This window comes from Lithobates pipiens, unplaced genomic scaffold, assembly GCF_037356315.1.
Source record: "Lithobates pipiens isolate NorthernLeopardFrog02 unplaced genomic scaffold, aLitPip1_a1.2 Scaffold_8, whole genome shotgun sequence".
NCBI classification, from domain to species: domain Eukaryota; kingdom Metazoa; phylum Chordata; class Amphibia; order Anura; family Ranidae; genus Lithobates; species Lithobates pipiens.
In genome coordinates this window covers 534,034,191-534,045,406 of record NW_027507903.1, presented here as the reverse complement: position 1 = coordinate 534,045,406, position 11,216 = coordinate 534,034,191, and the positions used below count along the sequence as shown (strand labels likewise).

At 38.4% G+C, this 11,216-nt stretch overlaps 1 long non-coding RNA gene across 3 annotated transcripts; it reads right to left on the bottom strand.

The window, feature by feature from the left end:
- Positions 1-826: 826 nt before the first annotated feature.
- On the bottom strand, positions 827-10,908 carry LOC143960724 (uncharacterized). 3 transcript variants are annotated; one of them, XR_013270367.1, is made up of 4 exons: positions 10,762-10,892; positions 6,577-6,736; positions 1,153-5,313; positions 827-976 (listed from the first exon to the last, which is right to left on the bottom strand). It is a non-coding gene; the product is annotated as an uncharacterized LOC143960724 (long non-coding RNA). The 3 variants fall into 3 exon arrangements; XR_013270366.1 differs by having other exon boundaries at positions 827-5,313; positions 10,539-10,908; XR_013270365.1 differs by having other exon boundaries at positions 827-5,313.
- Positions 10,909-11,216: the final 308 nt, after the last annotated feature.

The following is an 11,216-nucleotide window of genomic DNA, read 5'->3' as shown; positions in this document are numbered from 1 at the left end:
CTGGTTATGCCATTTGTGCTGTGTAACGCCCCTGCTGTAATTTTTCACGATTTCAGCAACAGTTTTGTGATCATCTACTTGGCTGACATTTTCATCTTTTCCAAGACTCATCTTGAGCACATCTCACATGTAAAGCAGGTATTAGAACAACTGAGAGAAAACCACCTATATACCTTTCCTTGGATACATCATAAGTGCTGTCATTTTCCATATGGACCCTTTCTGCTATCTTGCAATGGCCCCAACTGACCACTTTAAGAGGGCTCCAAAGCTTCCTAGGGTTCGAAAATTACTACAGACGCTTCATCAAAGGTTTTGCCTCCATTGCTGCCCCCCTTACTGCTATGACTAAGAAAGGTACAAATTGAAAGGAAAGAAGCAGAATCAGCTTTCCAGCAAGGCTCCAGCATTCAAAACCTGATCTCCAGTACATTGTTGAGGTTGATGCCTCCGAGGTAGGAGCAGGTGCCGTGCTGTCCCAGAGACAGCCTAAGTCTAGTAGAATTCATCCAGTGGCGTTTTTTCTCTAGAAAGTTTCTCCAGCGGAGATGAATTATGATGTTGGCCATCAAATTGGCATTGTCTGAATGGCAACATCTTTTGGAAAGGAAAAAAGAGAAGGTTTTGGCGAGAAGATCTAATTGATAGGGCACCTCATCCAAAATTGCAAGTAGAAAGTGTTGGTATAGGGAAGAGGGGATTATTACGGTGCGACATAGGTTACCAGAATTTCAGACAATTAAATGTAATTCATTACATGAAAATTTTGCAATAAAGCTTTATTGAAAAAACAATTATACATAACAAAAATATATGTATTCTCAGGAATACTACACAAGACACCACAGTACAAAGGATAAAATATTCAATCTACTTAATTTAAATCGCTGGTCAAGAGAGTCTCAACATGTTTCGCCATGACCATGGCTTCTTCAGGGGAGCCAATTTTTTTGACCCAAAGGAAGACGAGTAACAACTAAGGATAGTGATAAATTATAAATGATTATTATTACAAGTAATAGATAAATGAATACCACCTGCTGCCCTAACCAGGGTAGTTTGCATAGACTAATAATCAATATAAAAAGAATAGGCACAAAGACTAATTGATTTAGTTTTAGAATATTGATCATGCTTAGATTAAATACGTACCCCTGACTCATCCACGGGCCCACAATCGATGAAGCTATCCCAAAAAGGGGAAGAAAGGAATAGAACATCCAGCCCTAGGTTTCACCTATGGTGACTGCAGGGGGTAGAGGAGAAGCCGATCAACATAAATTATAAATAGGAAGATCAAATAGTAAATATAAAGATAATGTTGAAATGATGGCATGCAGGAGAGGTATATATCTCATACATACCATACAAGATTAATGTAGAAATGTATGTATCTGGGACGCCGGATGTTTAAAAAAATTTATGGTAAGGATCTTTTGGAAGGGGCTCCCAAGCCTTTTTCTATCCTGACTGACCATAAAAATCTGCTGTTTCTTCGGACTACTAAACATTTGAATTCACGTCAGGCTCGGTGGGCTCTGTTTTTGTCCTATTTTAATTTTATTCTTCCTTATGTCCCTGGGCATAAGAACAAGAAAGACAATGTTCATTCCAGACAGTTCGCTACTTCTGAAGATCGACCTACCGAGCAGTATATAATCACCTCAGAAAATTGTCGCACAGATCTTTACGGCTCTTTCCCAACAGTTACAAGAAACCCAGAATCGTGTTCCTCAAGGTTTGAAGATACCACCTGGTCACCTGTTTGTAGGCCCTGTCCTCTGGGCACATGATGGTGTATTATCTGGTCATTCTGGTGTCACCATCACTTTTAAAACCTTGCAGCCTCATGTCTGGTGGCCTCATATGAAAAAGGATGTTACTGACTATGTGGCTGCCTATCCAACTTGTGCTGCTAATAAAGTACCCCGCACATTGTCTACTGGACTGTTACAACCACTTCCTGCACCTCATCAGCCTTGGACTTTTGGCTATGGACTTCTTTACAGAGTTACCCAAGCTTGAGGGCATGGCTGCTATATGGGTCATAGTGGATCGCTTTTTTTAAATGTCTGTACTGTTCCCTGGATTAACTACAGTGGAAGCACTGTCTACCCTCTTCCTTTCCCATATTGTGAAACATCATGGCATACCTACCAATGTCGTCTCAGACCACGGATCCCAGTTTGTTTCCCGATTCTGGAGAGCGTTCTGTAAGAAACTGGGAGTAACACTCTCACTCTCTACCTCGCATCACCCTCAAACAGATGGTCAAACCGAACACATGAACCAGACCGTGAAAACCTATCTTCAACATTATGTCAATGCGTTACACTCCAACTGGTCTGAGTATTTGCTTTTGGCTGAATTCACCATTAACTCCCATGGGCACAGTGTTTTTAATACCACACCATTCTATGCAGCCCTAGGCTATCGTCCTCAGAGTTTGGCAATCAACCAAATACATGAGACTGAAACAACCTTGTGCCAAATTGGGCCCTCGATTCATCGGTTCTTAAAGACTTATTGCTAGAGTTGGGCCAGAAGCAGTTTAATATTGCCCTCCTCTCTCCAAATACAGCCCATATTCCATGTTTCTCAAAAAGGCCATTTTCAATCGCTACTCCAGAATTCAACAGTGACCTCCTCCTTGTTGATGGACAACATGAGTGGATTCTAGAAGGCAGGGTCGAGGCCTACGGCATTTGGTTCTTTGGAAGGGATATCTCATCACAGACCGTTCCTGTGTTCCAGTCAAAGATTTGCATACCCCTGCTCTTATTCGGGACATCCATGCCTCCTTTCCCACTAAGCCTCACTAGGCCCCCGGAGAGGTCCACTGAGGAGGGGGCCCTGTCATGTACCTAGGTGTCTTCAAACCTGGATGTTCCTGGTCCCACAGCTGCAGTCTTACCTGTTGTGCCATGAAGGAGCTCTGGAGTTTATCATGTTTTCCAAGCTTGATGCATTGCCTTGGACTCACCAGCCCCAACTGCTGCCAGCTGCGGACAATGTACAATTAAGCAGCCCATAAATAGCAGCACTTCCTGTTACTCAGTGCCCGTTTGTTTGGACTAGCTCCCTGGGTGCATTGATAGTGCTGTGATTTTGACTACCGTTTATTGAACCTCTGCCTGAATTCTTCTCCAGCCTGCTGATTTAGTACTTCACTGCCAGCTCATGTATGACCTCCATCTGCCTGACCATTCTTTGGATTTCGATTTTGTACCGCTTTGCCTGATCTGTTGCCGACTTGACCTGCAAGACTAGGTATTCGTCTGAATCCTTAGCATACAAGCTCCACTTCGGATACTACCTACCACAGGTACCTTACACTAGCTGTTTGGGATTGTGTGCGAAATATCTACAATTTAGTGTTATCTTTTCACCCATTATCTCATGAAATAAAATCTGAGGTACCAACTGAAATAAAATCTAAAATAAATATTAATATCTGAGGGTGGTTATGGATTCCTTCTATTTATTCCATATATGTATTAATTTGTCTATTCCTATAGTTAGCTAGTCTATCAAAACTCTGATAGTTACTGTTGATAGTACAATGATATAAGGTTAGCTATGAAAACAAACATACTGCTTAATAAAACAACGTCTTATGTATTTCCAAAGAAAATAGGAAGATGCTAACATGAAAATACTAGAGAGCATATAATACAAGAACATCAAAGATACTTATCGCAAAGCTGCCCCCCTATACAAGGTCTCATCAGCTGGGCTCAAGATGATGATAACAGAGAGAGCCATGAGGCTAAGCCATCAGGCATGAGCCAAGAGTAGAAAAGGGATGATTTCACTTCTGTGTGCACTTTTTACACATTCATTCAGACCCACTGGTAACCACACCCCACTACCCTCCTGTCCTATGAGATTTTGCCAAGAGGTAGTCCTTATAATATATTTTGTCCATCCTTCTGTATTTGTCTCTAGGGGCATCATTGTCCGTGTATCATGTCTATGTGCCCTGGGTCCTGTTGATCCTTTGATTTTTGTAACCCACCTTCATCAATCATCCTGACAGCCATGGTCCTCTTTAAAGCTGGCTTGCATAGTGTTATCATAACAGTTGATCAGGAACCAAGCTTTTGTTTTACAAAGCTTTGATGTGCAACTTATTACATTCCAAAAGCTACCTGTCTGCATCAACCAGGAAGTGAAAGTCCAAAAATATGATATTAAACCTCATTGCCTTCCAACATCTCACCTCTTTAACAATCCTGCTTCCCTCCCAGGTCAGGACCTAGAGGCCTTTTGTTAGTGGCTCAATAAAGGTCTATACAGAATCAGTCACTTCCTAACCCCTCAAGGTCCTTTTACCCTAGCGCACTGTTGGTCAAAGTTGAAAATGCATCCCTCTGAAAAATTCTGATTTTATCAAATCTCCCACTTTCTGCATTCCTTGGGCCCATTAGTTACTAAAGAGCCTAACGTCACTCTTTATAAAACATGGTGCACCCAAGAGACAGGGCATGGGGGGATCTGTTATCTACAGGCTGCTGCTTTACCCCCGCCGACAAATTCCTTTACATGTGGGCATTGGACTCAGATTTGGCCTCTGAGAGAGTTGTTGAGTAATGCCTTTCTTCCTTCCACTCTGCTTATAATGGTTTACTGAATATTTCTCTAGTGGAAGAAAGTGTAAAGGTAATGACCAGATGGTATGTGGGTCCCTTTGGGTCTCTCAAGGCTGTACCTGACTTCCTTGCCCTTGTGTTTCTCTGGTTGCCGATCATTTAGTAATGTGTATCATATGTGGTGGGAGTGTCCAAAGCTATGGGGTTATTGGAATAAGGTATCTGCTTTGATACCAAAAGTCTCAGGGATTCTGGTTCCCCAACAACCTTGTATTGCTTTACCCAGGCCTAGAGAATAAAATAGCAAACATTGCAATACTTTTTGTCACCCCGTATTTGTGTAGCGGTCTTAAAAATTGCACTTTTTTTGGAAAAAATTTCATTTTTGGAATAAAAAAATAAGACAACAGTAAAGTTAGCCCAATTTACTTTATATTATGAAAGATAATGTTACGCCAAGTAAATTGATTCCCAACGTTTCACGCTTCAAAATTGCGCCTGCTCATGGAACTTTTGCGCTTAAAAATCTCCATAGGTGACGGTTAAAAAATTCTACAGGTTGCATATTTTGAGTTACAGAGGAGGTCTAGGACTAGAATTGTTACTCTCGCTCTAACCATCATGAAGATACCTCACATGTGTGGTTTGACCACCGTTTTCATAAGTAGGTACTACTCACGTTTGCGTTTGCTTCTGAGCGCAAGCTCGTCGGGACGGGGCGCTTTAGAATAAACAAAAAGTCTTATTTGTTTAATTTGATCTTATTTATTTTTACACAATTTTTTTTTTTTAAAGGTAATTTTTATTCCTATTACAAGGAATGTAAATGAAGTGGAATCAAATGGTATTTCTATATACCTAACAAGACCAACTAGGTATAATAATGGCAATTGCCACACTCACAAGATCCGCTTAGTACTGTAGTACTGAGGAGACAGCTTCTTTGTGAACACAAGAAGAGATGAGTCAAAATCGATGTTCAAAGCTATCTGATTTAATTCTGGGTGGGTATACTACTTATATACTTTAGCATTAACCAATCATTGCATAGAACATGGGCGTGGTTAATACAGAGGTGTACATTTCACATCATTACATATCATTAATAATGCCATCTGTTTTCTTGACTCATAGTCATGGGTCCTGCTTCCCCGTTTCATGTCTCATGTCTCATTAAACAGGAAAGGGCCCAGACATCTCTTACCAAAAGAAGCTTTATATAGAAAAATGCTGCTGTAAGCTATATTTTCTTACATGTGTACTTTATAGAGAACCTGTTATTAACTAATTGACTTTAACTAGAGTCTGAATATACAAGTTAAGTTATATGAATCCAAAATGGAGTCACCTTTGCTCAGTCATATTGTTACAATCCCCTCTTTCAGACACGAAGGTCACGGAAGTGACGAAGGTGAAAAAAAAAGTGCATGGAATTACACAACCTTAAAGTCACCTTTTTCCTTACCAACCACAATTCATCTGGCATAGTGCCTGGAATACACAACTTCCCTTTGTTTACTTTCGAATTCTGGACTCTTAATTATAATATTCTTAAACTTGCATTAACCAAAAAAGACAAAATCAAACATTTTAAAATTCCCAACCATTGTCAATACAGCTTAAACACAATTAAAACCATTTGCACAAATATAGCACTTTTGCTGTTATCAGAAAAGACACCTTTTAACTTCAATAATGTAAGGATAGGCAACTACAACTAAAACAGTCCTTAAAGTTAGACTCTAACCAAAATAATCAAGATACCCTATACATAAATTGAAATGCTACTTTTAAAAATTAGTATCTGATCAGATTCCTCAAAAAAACATTTGGTACCAGCGCATACATATAATTTATCAGTGACATGTCACATTCCCCTTTTAATGTTCCCAATTTACTATGCAGTGGTCATGAGCTTAATATGTGCCCAACACATTTCATGAGTAGACTGACGATAGTTGCAACATTTTAACAATAAACTTACTTTTTATAGATAACTTTTCTGAATCAAATCCTTCTTTAACATTCATTCTCCACCTCAGCAAGTCTCTCTGACTTGCTGACTATGGAATACAAATATAGAAGTATGCTCTCCACAAAAGCGGTGGTGAAGGCCTGGTCGATGGTTTGATCCCCTCTTCCACCTGAAGCAAAATAGCAGATCTCTGTGAGTGGATATGTACCTCCGTGCATTGTGCTAAACAGTACTTTAGACAGGAGGAATCACTTAAATAGTAACTTGTCTTTATCCAAATCCGTGATTCAATCCTCTTAAAGCACCACACACAGATGAGAACCCTATTCTGTCCCTCTCACCTGCCCACTTTAGCAACGCTCTCTGTCTTGGCAGGATCATAGGACATATATCAACTACCCAACAATTCATCTACATTGAGAAGAAAAAAACAACTTATACTCTAAATTGGAATTACAAGACAAGACAAAAATCCACATACACATAAAATTAAGTATTTCTCTCTACTAACAACAACTTTCCTCTACCTAGGTGTCCGTCTTATGAAACTGTGAACAACGGTGATCCCAGCACCTCACTGGCGATCCGCGTCAGAACTCACACCCCTAAACTTACCAGCCTAGAGGTGGAGAAAACGAAGAGGGAATCTGGGGGAATCCGAGGGGGGAGGAAGAAGATTCATAACTTCCCTCTACCTCATTCAGATCCCCCAGAACAGTAACCATGTCACCCTTTATGTGTACCAAGCAGCGACAATTTTATCACTGTCCAATAAACTGCCATCTTGGTATTTCTGTGAATCTCTGGTACCGTAATCCCATAAAGTCCTATGAGATCCCAGCATCAGGGGCTGCCCATTGCACGAGGTGGGGTGCTTTCAACAAGAGTTCTAGCCTCCCCACCAGCTCTCTCTCTTTTTACCCTTGGTTGAACCTTTTCCTGTACAAGCAGGTGTGGTCACCCCCCCCCCCCCCCCCAAAGCCTCAGTCCCACAGTCCTCCTCCTCCACATCAGATATGTCTGGTGTAGTAGAGGCACCATAGCCCGATGCCACCTGGGAATCAGCTCCCACCACCCTCTGTTCCTGTTCCTGAATAGTGATCTGCATATTCTACCGACCCACCTGTACACACCCATTATAACTTCAGCAAACAACAATCAACAAACAGACAAACAAACAAACAAACGGACAAACAGGGTAAATCTACACAAAAATCCTTATTTTAACAACACCTTTTATCTGATAATCCAAATGAATCTAGCTGTGACACTTTAACAGAGAGTTTTGTTTAAACTAAGGATTTTAATTTCCTTAACTGCCCAAAACCTCCTATCTCGGTTGTCCTTTAAAATCGTTTCCTCAAAGATACTTTCCCATTTTTAAAAGTACTTTCCTTCACTTTTTTTTTCTTTCTCTATGTGTCAGTTTTAAAACCGCTTTGAAATTGGCTTGTCTAAAAAGAACAATGCATTGAAAAAAAACCTTGCAAAATGCAAACCTTCTTTTAATAAATAACTCAAATCTCTCTTTACCTTCTAACTTCACTTGCTCTACCTTCTGCAATGTAGGATGTTTTTATTAAAAAAACACCTTTTAAAACTACTCACTTACTTATCTCATCACACGTTTTCCGAAACATCCCCTTACCTTACAACAACCCCCTCCCATCTAAACACATTTCTTCCACAAACTTCAAAATACCACTCCGATACCATTCCAAGTGTCACCAAAACACATGTTAAACATGAATCTAACAACCGGGGTAACTGGCGCTACCTATTTAACATAAACAAATATTGACTCTCATTGATGAAACAAATGAAAAAGAGAAAATGAGAAATGCCAAGAAAAAATAGGAGTAATCTATCTCACCAATAATAGTTTTCATATATGTAATCGTACCTAAATAAAGATGAAGCCTCCCTAAGGAAAGCAATAGATCCTTTATAATCCACTTATTTCAAGCCCAAAGAAAGAAACATACAAGAGGCTACTTCCAGAGGTTACATACAATCGCACAGATTCCCTACTGCGACTCCAATGTGACAGAAAGCAGTGTAATCATTTAGGACCTTATCCTGAGAACTCAGTGTAATCCTGAACAAATCATATATAAATTCTGTGAAAAAAACACCAGATTAATATAGAAAAACTTGTACTGAGTGCAGCTTTTCCCTAAAATCGCATTAGTGCCAAATTGTGATAAACCCACCGATCTGTCGGCTGGGAAAAGAAAATTATTGAAATCTACTCCAATTACTACATGTGAAAAAAATATATGAATATAAAAAATATATGAATATATAAAAACAAACTCTAATAAGTATATGTATAAGTGAAACGTGCAATCACAATACAAAAAACCAAAAAATATATGAAAATACCAAATTAGGTGACACAATTCAAATTCAAAATCAAAGGGTTCCAAACATATGTACTAGTAAAGCATCTATGAAAAAATGTAAATAAAAAATGTGTTATAGTGACCCTTAGAAAAATAATAAAAATAAAAATAAAAAATGATGAACACACACAAAAAAATAGGAAAAAATAAAAATAAAAATAAAAATAAAAATAAAAGTCCAACTCTCCAAAAAGTCTTCAATAGTGCAAATTCAACATTAAATGTTCATAAAGTGACTTTTGTGCTTCTTGTGTGATCTTCAAAGTGACTTCCGTGCTCCCCCGCAAGGTACCCCACTCACCAAAAAAATTCACCCCTGCAGGGGTAGTTCGCCTTTAAATCCAATCTGCCGATAGATTGAAGATCACACAAGAAGCACAAAAGTCACTTTATGAACATTTAATGTTGAATTTGCACTATTGAAGACTTTTTGGAGAGTTGGACTTTTATTTTTATTTTTTATTTTTTATTTATTTATTTATTTATTTATTTATTTATTTATTTATTTATGTATTTTTTCCTATTTTTATGTGTGTGTTCATTTTTTATTTTTATTTTTATTATTTTTCTAAGGGTCACTATAACACATTTTTTATTTACATTTTTTCATAGATGCTTTACTAGTACATATGTTTGGAACCCTTTGATTTTGAATTTGATTTGTGTCACCTAATTTGGTATTTTCATATATTTTTAGTTTTTTTGTTTTTTTGTATTGTGATTGCACATTTCACTTATACATATACTTATTAGAGTTTGTTTTTTATATATTCATATATTTTTTATATTCATATATTTTTTTCACATGTAGTAATTGGAGTAGATTTCTATAATTTTCTTTTCCCAGCCGACAGATCGGTGGGTTTATCACAATTTGGCACTAATGCGATTTTAGGGAAAAGCTGCACTCAGTACAAGTTTTTCTATTCTAATCTGGTGTTTTTTTCACAGAATTTATATATGATTTGTTCAGGATTACACTGAGTTCTCAGGATAAGGTCCTAAATGATTACACTGCTTACTGTCACATTGGAGTCGCAGTAGGGAATCTGTGCGATTGTATGTAACCTCTGGAAGTAGCCTCTTGTATGTTTCTTTCTTTGGGCTTGGATTGAAATAAGTGGATTATAAAGGATCTATTGCTTTCCTTAGGGAGGCTTCATCTTTATTTAGGTACGATTACATATATGAAAACTATTATTGGTGAGATAGATTACTCCTATTTTTTCTTGGCATTTCTCATTTTCTCTTTTTCATTTGTTTCATCAATGAGAGTCAATATTTGTTTATGTTAAATAGGTAGCGCCAGTTACCCCGGTTGTTAGATTCTTTTTATTGGTGGAAGAAACCCCTAGCGGGGATTTTCTTTTTGTGGGGGGCAGCAACCTATAATTATTTACACATATAGTACTCATCCCGGATTTGTTGTTTTTTGTCTGTCCAGTACCCAGTGTTGACCAGCGCGGTTTTACCTTTACAATCATTACATGTTAAACATGAACAAACAAATTATGCATTTTTCAAGCAGAATCAAGCACTTATTCTAAAGCTCTATAACCAACATACTAGCAAATGGAGTCATCTCTGCTCAGTCATATTACTACAGTAAACATCCCTTGTAATAGAAAAAAACATGCCAGGTCCTCTTAAATATGAGATCTGGGGACAAAAAGTCATGAAACTCCCATGAGACATTGCAAGACTCTGACAATCACAGGCATGACTACTAGAGGTATAGGCATGATGGGATTTGTAGTTTCACCACAGCTGGAGGGCCAAGGTTGCGTACCCCTGCTCTAGGAGCTCTCCACATTTCTTTTCTCTCTGGGTTTAGATCTCTCCTGTTGTTTGTCCTTTGCTTTTCTTCTTTCCCTGTCCTTTCTGTTTTTCTGTAACAAGAGCACTGCCCTGCAATCTGATAAGGTTAAGAACCTTGGCATTTTCTTTGCTAAGTAATTGGAGCTATGGAGTAGGTTTTATGGCTTATTATCGGTACACTTAGTAAATGAAAGGAAAATCTGCATTATGTTCTGCTCTAGTTTTGGGGAGGAGTAGAATGCTATGGTTTAGATTTGAAACTCCATTCACGTTGCCTTGTTATTCACACAAACCTTTCCATAAATCATTAATGGATAAATGTATTTTAGAGCATTTATCTTTCTCTGGCCCATTGCTCTTCCTCCAGGATTTTTTTTATGAAAGCTTTTATCCAAAATGCAACCTCTCAGCAATCTCCACAGTGTG